The sequence below is a fragment of the Caretta caretta genome, chromosome 8, assembly GCF_965140235.1.
Source record: "Caretta caretta isolate rCarCar2 chromosome 8, rCarCar1.hap1, whole genome shotgun sequence".
Classification (NCBI taxonomy): domain Eukaryota; kingdom Metazoa; phylum Chordata; order Testudines; family Cheloniidae; genus Caretta; species Caretta caretta.
The window spans coordinates 24108919-24121211 of record NC_134213.1 but is presented as its reverse complement, the minus strand read 5'-3'; the positions used below and the strand labels follow the sequence as shown (position 1 = coordinate 24121211).

General features: G+C 41.5%; 1 long non-coding RNA gene across 1 annotated transcript in view; it reads right to left on the bottom strand.

Annotated features, from left to right (window-relative positions):
• Positions 1–274: 274 nt before the first annotated feature.
• LOC142072968 (uncharacterized) overlaps positions 275–12293 on the bottom strand; it is a 35255-nt gene continuing 23236 nt past the window's right edge. The window contains exon 3 of the long non-coding RNA XR_012669600.1: positions 275–607. This is a non-coding gene — a long non-coding RNA (uncharacterized LOC142072968). The remainder of the gene's footprint in view (positions 608–12293) is intronic.

The window sequence follows — 12293 nt, the reverse complement described above, 5'->3', positions numbered from 1 at the left end:
TATCTTCCCCAGTACTATCCATCCATCCATGCATCCATAGATGGTTTGTAATAATTTGTCCTATGCAAGAGCAGCACTAGCTTGTCAGAAGAGGAAGTACAAATGATAAAGAAATGTTCTTTCCAAAACTGTCCTGACCTCACCGCTAAAGTATTTTACGTAAAGTAACTAAAGCACAGTCCTGTTTGGTTGTGCTTCAGGGGAAATTACCACACCAGTAGTGAAAATGCATTTTGGAGGGTTGTGGCGGTTCAATGACAAGACAGCACAGAGCTTTTAGCAAGCAAGCAAGCTGGTCTGCTAACGGGCTTCTGCCTGTCAGCTTTCCACCTTCCCCTTTATTCTTTCTCTCCCCCCGCGCATTACATTCTCCAACAGATAAAAGGAATACACTGGCTTTGTTTAACATTCTTATTTACCAGTTTCTATCTACCGCATTCCTTGCTCTCGGGCCTTGAGCCCAGTCCTGGGAGGCTTCCCACGGTTCATGTCATCTGGGCGAGATTCCAAGGTTGATGCCCTTGAAAGGAGCTGTGTGTGCACAGGTCCAGCACAACACTCCGAGTGTGCCCTGAATGTTGCCAGGCGCATAAACCTTGTATGAATCCTACAGAGGGTTAAGAGAATATGATAAGCAATGGAAAGTAAACAAAATATACCAATACGGTATATAAAGAATTTGGCAGTATTGATATAAATAATTTTGTTCAAAAATATTATTTAGGAGAGAGAAGAAGGTAACTGAAGTGGACTGGATTGTCTTCCAAAAGCCAAATTCTCTTAAACTCTCAGAACAATATTTTATATGAGTAGCATGTAACATGGCAGCCTGTTTAAAATCACTGTGATCCTTGTGCTTTCTACCAAAATCTACTTTGGTGGGAGAAAGCAGCATTTTGTGTCACTTTACATTCAAATGCTAGAATTCCATAGCCCATGAACAGCTGTCATGCTGGGACTGCATTTTGCAGCTTTCTTTTTGGCTTGCTGTCAGATGTCAAGTAGACAGATCCTTAGACGTGTTTTCACTCATTAAACAGCCTGATTGTGTATTTAAATTCAACCAGATTTTTCTCAGATGTTTCATTACTATGAACCCCTCTAATGCAGCCGTACAGACCAGCTCTATCCAGACAATGATTACCCAGTGCAATTTTATTCCTGAAAAAGGATATTTCCAAGTAGCTCAAGCCCAGTCTAGAAGGACTGAAAGGATTACAGTTTGGATCCCGTAGCTCTGGAAAAAGCTATGTGCAAAAAATTTCATATGATTAATGCCTATGAATAATCTCTTCCTTTGATGCTAATAGAGAACAATAAAAACATGACTCATTCCTTCACAAAGACATTATAGAATTGCATATTTCTACATTAGTGTCAGCTGAAGGAATGCAATACCAAAAGTTGAGAAATTGATAAGTAAAATTGATTTTACAGACCTTGCCTAGTGATAAGCACTGATATCCAAATAATGATTGAGATTAGGGTTTATTCAATATGCTAATAAGGCAAAGAATCAAACCTTATAGTTAACTCCTTCCTATGCACAGTCTGTGCCTTCATAATATAAAGGATCAAATTATGTTCAAGCTACACCTGTGTGGTTTCCCCAGAATCACTGGGAGTTTTGTGTGCTCTACATCTGTATTGAATTGACCCAATGTCCTCCATTCCTCGATTTTAGTCTCTTGATAATTAAATCAGTTGACCAAAATCCAGTTTCACTGTCACTGGTTCCTTCACAGACTCTGACCTAATCAAGGACTATGCCAAATTTCAAGTAAATAGATTTAGCAGTTCCCCATATTTAAGTCTCCAAGAAGCACCCTCCCTGCTTTATTTCCACAGTGCCCAAAAGTAAACCTTATTATGCAGTGCTTACTGTCATTTACTAGGATAGACAGGTCAGTGGAGCAGAGGGGATTTAGCATGGACATGGCTAAAATTTCTTCTCATTATACTGATGACTGTCATTCAATTTCATTGTTACATATTCTTTTCACTTTCATTTTGACTCCTCTGGCCCAGTTTTGAAGCTAATGGGTAGTGAGCAACCCAGGAGGTCAGAAAGGATATTAAAAAGAAGTGACGTGGTTTTGCCAACTATGCTGATTGTATTGTTGGTCAACTGCTCCTGTTTCTGTGCTGTTTAAATCTGGTACTAAAGGGGAAACTTGAGAGAAAAGCTGCTATAAGCTCAAATACAGTAATATTACTGGACACAATAGGGCTTGTAACTTATAATTATATTTTATTTTATTATATATTTGTATCGCAGTAGCGCATCAGAGCCCCAGTCCTGGACCAGGACCTCAGTGTGCTAGGGGCTGAACAAACACAGAACAAAAAGTTGGTCCTTGCCCCAAAGCAATTATAATCTGAATATAAAACAAGAGACAACAAGTGGATAGAGACATACAGAGCATATGTGTGTTTTCTGCATCCAGAATAAAGGTGCTGGCACTTCTCAAGTGAATGGTTTTTAAACACTGTGCTAAACTGGTTTCCTTGGCCAGCGTAGACAGAGCTAGAGACACCATTGGTATCAAACTGGGAGAATCACTTAAATGTTGTCAATTTGTTTGATCCTCGACTATCACAGTCTGTATTGTTTGTGTACCCATCCATGGCTTTTCTAAAAAATGAGAACTTAAGATTTGTACTCAAATTTTTGGTCAGGTTACTACATTTTATTTGCAGATTCATGTTACTTACTCATTAATGCTGTTTTTCAGATATTGTATCTGCTGCTTATTTCTCCATAAATTATGTACTCAGTGTTTTAGCTGTGTTGGTCCCAAGATATTAGAGAGACAAGGTAGCCATGTCCAATAAAAGATTGGCCCCAGTTTGTCTTTGCATAAATTATAACATGCTTAGAAACTTTAGTAGTGTTTACACTAGGCATCCCTAAGATTTCCAACTCTTACTACTACTTCTGCAGCTCTGTCAGTATTAACGTAGACTGGCCACCAGCAATTTAACTATTGGGTTATCTAACCCTGCATTACAGTACAGGTACTAGAAATCAGGCTACGCTAGAGCTGCACCAGGGCTAGATCGATGGTGGGAGAATTGCACACATGTCTCCCTGCAAACAGGGCCCCATGGCTACACATCTGTTATGAAGTGAAACACCCCCATTTCCATTGTTATGCCTGGGTTACTGCTTAGGATACTGTGATAGCTGTCCCATGTATGCTGAGCAGCAGCATGATAATACTGCTTGCTCTGTGCACTATATCAGGTGCTTCTTTTCTTAATACCAGGAGCACACTTTCTTGTGACACTATCAACATGCCAAGGCTTTTAATGCCACAATTTGGAAACTGCTTGTTTTCAACAGATTAGAGGGTTGTATGTGGAGTTTCTTGGGGAAGATCGGTTGGAAGTTTTGTTTCTAGCACTTGATGAAATGTGAGGCTCTATGTGGCATTTACAAGCATTAATGAACTAAAGCCTCCCAACAGCCCTGTGGAATAAGAAACATATTGTCCCCACTTTACAGATGAGGAAACCAAAGCACAGAGAAATTTAAGAGTTAGATTCACAAAGGGATTAAGGTACCTAGCCATCCCACCCTCTGTCACTCTTTCTTCTGCATTTAATCTCTGATCATTTAGGTGGCTCCTTACTCAGCTTGCTGCCTTTTGTAGATCACATTTAGGCACCTCATGCACTGTATAGCCGAACTTGGGGCTGAAGGTTGCTCTAACAGGCAGGGCACCTCCAAGTTAGGTGATACAATCCTGAGTCTGTCCACTTTGTGGATCTAGCCTGAGGGTATGTCTGGACACATGCTAGTTTTGCTGGAGGCAGCATGCTAAAAACAGTCTTGTGAACACTGAGGCACAGGCTAGCCACCCAAGTACAGACCCCAGGGGCTGAAGCTGGGAGTGCAGCTGCTGAGCTGAAGGCCTGTGCCCCAGTGCCCCCTGTGGGGCAGAATTCCAGAGCCCATGGGCAGAGTTGGGGGGCACAGGAAGCATTGCCCCCCAAATTGAAGTGCCTAGAGTGGGGCAGTCCTGGGGGAAGCTCCACACCCACCCACACACACCTCCAGCTCTCCCCACACACACCCCGAGGGCCTGTCCCCTGGTCAGATCGGAGACTGGAAGCTGGAGCCAGGCAGTGTGGGGCAGCTGCTGCTCTGGTTGGTGATATGGAGCTGGGGAGCAGTGGCATTCTCCTGTCTCCTGCTGCTGTTGCTCGTGTCTGGGGTTATGGCTTCTCCTCAGCTCTCAGCCCCCTTTAACTGCTCACAGAGCCCGGTAAGAGCCACCCAGGAAAGGGGACTTTGCCTCGAGACCAGCAGAGCTCTCATGAATCAGCGATTGCAGGGGGTCCCTCCTGGCACACAGCCCCTAGCTACCCCTCTCCCAGCACCTTGAGCAACCCCCTGCCCACACACAGCCCCTAGCTGCTTCCTGCCTGCACCCTGAGCAGTTTCAAACTTTTTGAGCTGAACCCCCTCCTTTGAGCTATAATTTTTGGTTGCACACCCCACCCCAACAACCTGCTGAGGTGAATCAGGGGGTGGAGGTGGCACTCCTTTCCCCAGGCCCTGTTGTGCGGAGCTGGACCAAGCCCTCCCACGGGCCCTACCCCCCTCAAAATAGAAGTCAAACTACACCTATGCCTGAGGGCCTTGCCCAGCAGCCAGAGCCCCGAGTCCACCCTCCCCTCCCTCCTCTCCCCTTCACTGGGCCCTCGAGTTTTTATAGCATGTTGGGGTGCGGGGGAGCTCAGGAGGAAAAAGTTTGAGAAAAGAACCCGTGCTTTAAGCCACAAGCTCATCCTCCTCCACACCACATGACTGAGATTGCTTCTTCCAAAAATAGAAACCTGTGAATCTAATAGTGGAAGAATAAGCAATGGCATCTATTTCATAATCAGTTCTCATATATGGTGATTAAAAAAAATACTAACTTCTCATGCAGGATGCTAATTATGCCTCAAACTTTAGCTTGGATGACTGGTTGCTGAATATATTACAATGTGTCAAAGTGCTTTTGGCAGGGTTTCTTCACTCAGTGATCGTGGCTAGGGGGGAAAAAAAGCCAGCACAAATTTTATAAAGCAGCAGTTAGATGTGGTTCTGTACAGGCCTAAAAGCCTCCGTTGGGAGTCCTTCATATTCTACAAGTGATTTTTATCATTACCACAGCCTAGTCATATCATGATGTGCTGTGTTGTGCGGTACTTTTCTTACATTAGTGACTGGTTTTTGCTATGCAAAAAAGAAAAGTGGAAAAATGTAATTGTATAACAGACTCTATTTGCCACTGTTTGAAATCCTATCAATCAGTGTATTTGCAATAATAATGAATGATGTCTATATCATGCTGTTATGCAAGGTAAAAGACTAATGGAGAAGTCACTGATATGTGATTATGGCCTCATAGGAATTTTAAAAACGTCACTATAATTAAATCAAGTTTGGTGAAGCAGGGAATGTTTAGAGAGCTGTAAGTTAAGGTGAGTAATTTGCTAGCTTCACATGTGCCTACTAATTACTATGGTGGTGTTCAGACGAGCAGTCCCAGCCCTTCTGGAAAAGTCCTATGAAATGTTTAATAAGTAATATTTTGTTCTCTCTGAAGTGACCATCTCTCAACATGGAAGAGACTTTAATTTAAACATCACATTATGCAAAGTATTTTTTGTGGTAAGTATAGGAAACATGAAAGAGCCCACAAGTAAAACCAAAAAGGTTTTATGAGCCACTGCTGTACTTCGTTTTGAAGAAAAACACTGATTAGGGCAGTTATTTATTTATCTTACTTGAATGAAATATTATTGCATCTTACTCATATACACATATGGCTAATTTTGATCAGAATATTCATGTGTGTTTGCAGAATTGGATGCCTTAAATAGTAAACTGTTTTTGGTGAAGGTTGTGTCTTATCAACCATACTTTAGGTCTGATTAAATAACTAATCCATATGACTGTGGAATAATCTCCCAAAGGAAGGGAAACCCACTCTTGGGCATTTATGTATTAGCTTTTGTCCAGTCAAAGTATAACTATCATTAAGATCCATCCTACACTGACAATGAGATGTAGCAGATGATCTCAATAGTCTTTTCCATGGCTAATTTCTGTAATAGCAAAAAGAAAGAGGTCAGAGTTTAAAAAACAAACAAACAAAAAAAAACCTTCCGTCAGAACTGAGCCCTAAACTGTGAGCACTGTTTCCATTTTGCAGTCAAGTGAATGCAGAAAGAGGTGAACTCAGAAGTCCAAGGGTAGAAGGAATACCTCTCCTCTTTGGAAATATGTCTGTTTATATCATATGACCCAAGACAAGAAATAAATGGAGGGAGAAAAATGCAACTTGCTGAAACAACTGAAATGTAAACTTCCAGCCTCCCTGGCTTGTATGCATTCCATACCCAACATAATGCTCCCTTTGAGACCATTGGCATGATTTAAAACTTGTACTGTGTTTCAACATGAGTAATAGATTAAATATTATCTCCACTTGTCAGGAAGAGGTTAGAAATGACAAGAGGAGACTGAAAAGGGGTGTTTTTATTCTTCTCAGGTTGACAGAGTTGAAACCAAACTGCATGTTGAAATAGACTATCAAATGAAGAAGTCCAGAAAAGCTTTTTGTACTTAGTGTAGCTACAAGGATATTGAAAATTGCTGGAATCAATGTGAGGCTATGAAATACTGAAAGCCAACTAGTTGCTGTTGGAGTGGTGACATCATAAAGAAAATTCCTTTAAAACATCCTTATATTATCAGTCCACTGTAAGTGGTTACACCTTGGTGCTATATTTGAATATATTGAGCAGAGTATTGAATCTGTTTGTGAATTTGCAACTAGCATTTTGTAAGCAGTTGTTTAGGTTGAATCTATTGCTGTTTAGTGGTGACTATGTTTTTCTTCTCTCTCTGCAATACAAGAGTCGGTCAGCTATTGTGGCTCCAAGTGTGGCTGTGTTTCTAAGCAGGGATTTGTGCTGTATCCGCCACACACAGCAACCTCCAATGGGTGTTCTCAGCTCTAATCCAGTTCTAACACCTTTGTTTCCATTATGTCTCTCTGGAAGTGCCAGACACTAACTCTTATCATTGCGACAACCTAGCCCACTGGTCAGTGTGTTAGGATCACCCTCTGTGCCTGATCTGCAGAGTCAGGGTCTTGGATCAGGTCTTTACGGAGGAAAGTAGATGGCCTAGTTAGAAGATTCTCTCCCATCCACCTTTGACATCTGACTCATATCCAGCATGAGTTGTACCACACCTAGGAAGGTGCTGTGAATTTCAATAAGAAGTTGAAGAGAGGCACCTCTGAGCGTAAAGACATCTTTTTTTTTAAAACTGTGTGTATTATAGCTACTGCCTTAGTCCTTTTATTTTAAAATACCTGGGAACAGTGAAATTGAGTTTTTTGTTTTGTTTTTAAACAACAATACTGGTTCCTTAGCTCAAGCTGTTGCTACAAGATCATGGTTTAGCTCTAGAGGTTCAGATCCTGGCATATTGGCCAAGATGGCTGTTTCATCAGCAAAGAGTGAAGTTCCATGTCTAAGCATCTGTCTACTCCGAGATCACCTTCCTGGAGCACTTGCTCCCGCAGGTGGTGATCCCAAGTACTGCAGACCATTCTGTCCTGAATCAGAGAGTCTGTCTGACTCCAATTCCATTGATCATGATACAATGGCAGCCATCACAACAGCACTATGTTCAAGATTTTTAAGGGGAATATTTCAGGAATTATACTACTGTGGTATGACCCAGAATCATCGTCCTACCAGTGCTCCAAACATCTGCCAATCAAATATCACTGTAACGCTAGTACATCATTAGCTTGTGCCATAAAGATTAAACTGAAAGACTTTACAGTTTCCAGTGCCTTCATGTTTTGCTGAATGTTTTTGAGCTTCAATCAAAAACATATATGGTCAAATCACACTTCATTCTACAAGGATTTTGCTTTGAGGAGGACTGGAATGTGTGGCCCTTAGCTTGCTGCCAATGACTAAAACAAACAAAAAAAAATAATCCCAGCCCTGAGACACCAACCATTCATATAATTCATACACAAACAGAAGGAAAAGCAATCACCAGGCAAAACAGTGCTGGGCTGTGGGGATGAGTGGGATAGAAATGTGCCTGCATTACCACACTGTATGGAAGAATGCTAGCGTGTTCTGGCTCCATGCCTTAAGTGATGGGGCATTGTTTTGAGGGCTGCTGTTCTGATACAGGGTATAAAAGTTAAATAGCTCCAGTAGAAATCCCAGAGAAGACAAAGTGTTTAAAAGAGGGGAACAGGAACACTGTTGAATGAATTTTGCTTCGGGATTAGTTTCCCCCATCTGGTCTGTTATTCTACAAGCATTTTTCTTATATTACAGCACTGTGATTTCTTTTTTAAATCATATAACAGACTGTCTGATTAATAAATTGCAATCAATTCCAATGCCTAATTATCTCCTTAGGAAGTCTGAAAAGCAAGTAATGAATGAAGCATGCTTTCCTCTCAGCATGAGAGGAGACAGCTAGAGCAGCTTGGTAACAGTCAAATTCCTTAAATAAAGGGGAGTAAAGTAGCAAAGTCCTAAATAACAAATGTACAGCCTGATCTTTTGGTTTTTCTCCTGTTTAAATCATGTACAGCAGGTAGATTGATAGTGTACTGCTTATGTCTGGATAATTGAAACACTGGTTCAGACATCAATGTTTTTAAAATTCTGTCAAAATCCAAGTAAGAAATTTATTTCTGTGCAATGTTTGAGAGAAAAAGCAAGAAATAAGTGCTAGTGGTCTCACTGGAAGGCTGACGTGTGCTGTGTGCAGACTGTATTTCAGAGTACTATAGAATTCAGCATCTCAGGGAAACTAAATCCACTTTCAGAATTTTTAAATTCACACAACAGATGAGGATTTGCTTTTGTTTTTAACAGATCTGGTCAAAGTATAAAATTTCAGGGGAATTTTTTGGAAATTCTAAATAAGTCAATTTCATGCCAAGTTTGTTTGGGGATTTTTATTATTTTTTTTGTCAAAAAATTGGGGATTTTTTTAATGTCAAAAATTGATTTTTCAATCAAAAGTTCAGAAACTTCAACTGCTCTAATTTTTAAATGGACTATAATGCAGTGTCTGTAAAAAGTAAAATAAATAAGAGGAAGTTTGGCAAATGAAAGATTGGGAGGTAAGTAGTAGAGATAAGGGAGGGAAAGAGACTCGGGTATTACTTTAGATGGGTTTCTCTTCTCATTTCTTTTCTGGCACCTGAATGTGGTATTTCTGGGTCAGTAGGCACAAGCCTTAGAATAGAGATGAGACCTGTAAATATTACCAAGCAGAGGGATGGGGGAGGGAGAGAGTATAAAAGAATTTTAAAAATCCAGACTGCCTTGGAATACTAAATAATGAGAATAGTTTGCATGTTCTACAATGCGTAGATTTCAAGGTGCTTTCCAAGAGTGTGAAGGCATTGTTATCCCACTTTCCAGATGGAGTAACTGAAGCACAGAATGTCTGAGTGACAGTGTGAGTGACACAGTGAGTCAGAGGCAGTCAGGAATAGAACACGTCTATTGTCTTCCAACCCTGTGGTTGCTCCTCTAGACCATAAACCATTTATTTAAAATATTTTGATTTAATCTTGGAGATTATTTTTATTTAATCATCCCCCCCTCCCCCAAAATCCCTATCGGGTTGCTTGTTGCAAAGCAGGCTTGCAGTCTAAAAACAGTGTCTCATTTCATGTGTGCAATACTAAACAAATGTTCTTCATTAGCCATCAAGACCTTGCCTGAGATTACCCACATCTCCTGTTAGTTGCAGATTTATTCCATTAGGTATTAAAGGAGACTCTGTCAGGTAGGAACACAATTTAGGCTTTGTAACAAAGAAGCGTTTACAAATTCTAATTTGGCCTCACTCCCTGCTCCCACTCCCAAATCTGGTCCCAGAAGAACTTTGTTTGCTTCCAGGTCTACACTGAGGGATGGTTAGAAGAGTGGGTAGATGGAGGGAAGGAGTGGATGGGCAGGTGTGGGGCCAACACACATCAGTCCTGTTTCCGTCCTGCAAACCTTAGCTGGAAAAAGGAAGAGAAGTCCCAGTTGGAGTTACCTTTTCCGTGTAGTACCCTCACTTCCACCCACAAGAATTTCAGTGGCTGCCAATGCCTATAGGTAGTTGAGAGTCTCTGTTAGCTCAAATCCAATGGAGCTGTATTGAGAGAGAGAGAGAGAGAGAGAGAGAGAGAGAGAGGCCTCAATGCATATAGGTCTGGAATCCCACTGGTCCCCTGGAATCTCCTTTCTCCACCGAGGAGGAGGGAAGAGCCTATTATTATTGATTTTTATTACCACAGTGCTTAGGGGCCCCAACTGCCCGTGGTCCAGGACCCCATTGTGCTACGAGCTGTACAAACAGAACAAAAAGACAGCCTTGCCCCAAATAGTTTCTTCCCTCTTTCCAGTGGGATGATGTGGGAGAATCCCCACAAGGGATTCCTTGCAAAGATTCCCCCCCCCAAAACAATCCCTAACTACAGCATGTAACAGATGGGGACAACCTGGCCTATGGAATTGTTCATAGGATGGCATGAAATTGCCATAGAAAAGATAGCATTTTTGCTTCAGTTCTCTGTTTCCTCCACCCTTTCTGCCTGTGTTGAGATGTGCAAGGTTGCATGAGAGCTGCTCACCATTCCATTGCAATGATGGAAGACAATAAAATGTGCAAACTTTTTAAATTTTTATTTGTGACCATAAGGATTTAAAGTGTGGGCTTTCTTGCGTACTCAGCCAAGAACATGTGCTATGAGCATGTTATCCTTCCCTGAAGCAGTGTGTCTGGATATAAGGCCGGTTCAAGAGAGGGCTACATATCGTGACCCACACTTTCATTTCAGGCTGGTAATCTTCCCACTTTTGACATTCCAGTGAACCTCGCCTGTAGTATCAGTGCTTCAGAAACATTCTTGCAGATGCTTCTAGTGCAATGCTAATCCTTCAGATAAGCCATCCACAATGGGGTGAAGGCTTCAGGTGCCTGGATACCTCAGGGAGAAGAATGGAATAAAGACCTTAATAGATAGCTTAATAGGTCATCCGAAATAGCATTCACAATCTTACTCTTGTGCACAGGAGACCCAATGTAGTTCCAGCTGAACTGGGAGGAGGTGGAAGCAATAAAAATGCTGGCTGAGCCCCTGGATGGGGTAGAAAATGTAGAAAAGTACAGCCTTTTATTTAAAAAAAAAATCCAAGACGGCAAACCAACCTAAGTTCCAAACCATCTTAGATTTTAAAGGAGAAAAAGATGCTAATTGTTATGTATCCTGAGCAGATGGAGCACATACATTGCTTTTGTTGTTTCCCAGGCACAGCCAAAAGTGAAACAAAACCAACCAAACAAAAAAACCCACACAGCCACAGAGAGTGGGCTAATAACATGAGATAAATGTTTTCCTTACAATTCCCTGAGCACTATATCAATATCTGTCAGACTATGAATTATCTGTCAACATTTGAAAAGTTTTCACTTTTTGGTAAACAGTTCCTTCTCTGTCATTTTTCATATGCTCTCAGAATGACCACTTAAATTTTCCAGTCATTCATCAGTAGGTGTGCCATGTGTCCTTTACTGAAAGCTCAGAAACTTATTGTGTAGCAAAAAGAGGTTTGTGTGAGGCTAAGATTTCTCTCCCTTGCCACTTACTGTGTTATCTTGTCTGACCAGCGTAATGCTCTTTTTGATAAGCTTCCCATTTAGGAGACACAAAGGATGCTGGAAATCTATATATATATTTGCTGATCTTGCTGCTTCCCGTCCCTCTGTCCCATCCCCCGCCCCCGCAATGGTTTCATTTGAAAGGTCCCCCCGCATTTTGATCCATAAGCTCAGAAATCCAAATATTCCAGCAAAAAGAATAGATGGCAGCTGGGTTCAGAGCCATCAAATTCTTCTGTTGTCCCACCAATGCTATTCTCTAGGCAAGGTCAAGCTGCTTCCAATCCTTCTGCCTGACTGTAAGGACAAAACAGTACTTGCCAATTTCATCTGACAAAGTACAGAACAAATGAACTATAGGTGGACATAAACTGTGTCTGAACTTCCCCTATAGTGAGGGGTGGGGGTTATGATCTTTGTTTTTTGTACAGCCCCTGTCAAGATTCCTTCCCCACTCTGAACTCTAGGGTATAGATGTGGGGACCTGCATGAAAGACCCCCTAAGCTTATTCTTACCAGCTTAGGTTAAAAACTTTCTCAAGGTACAAACTTTGCCTTGTCCTTGAACCCTATGTTGCCA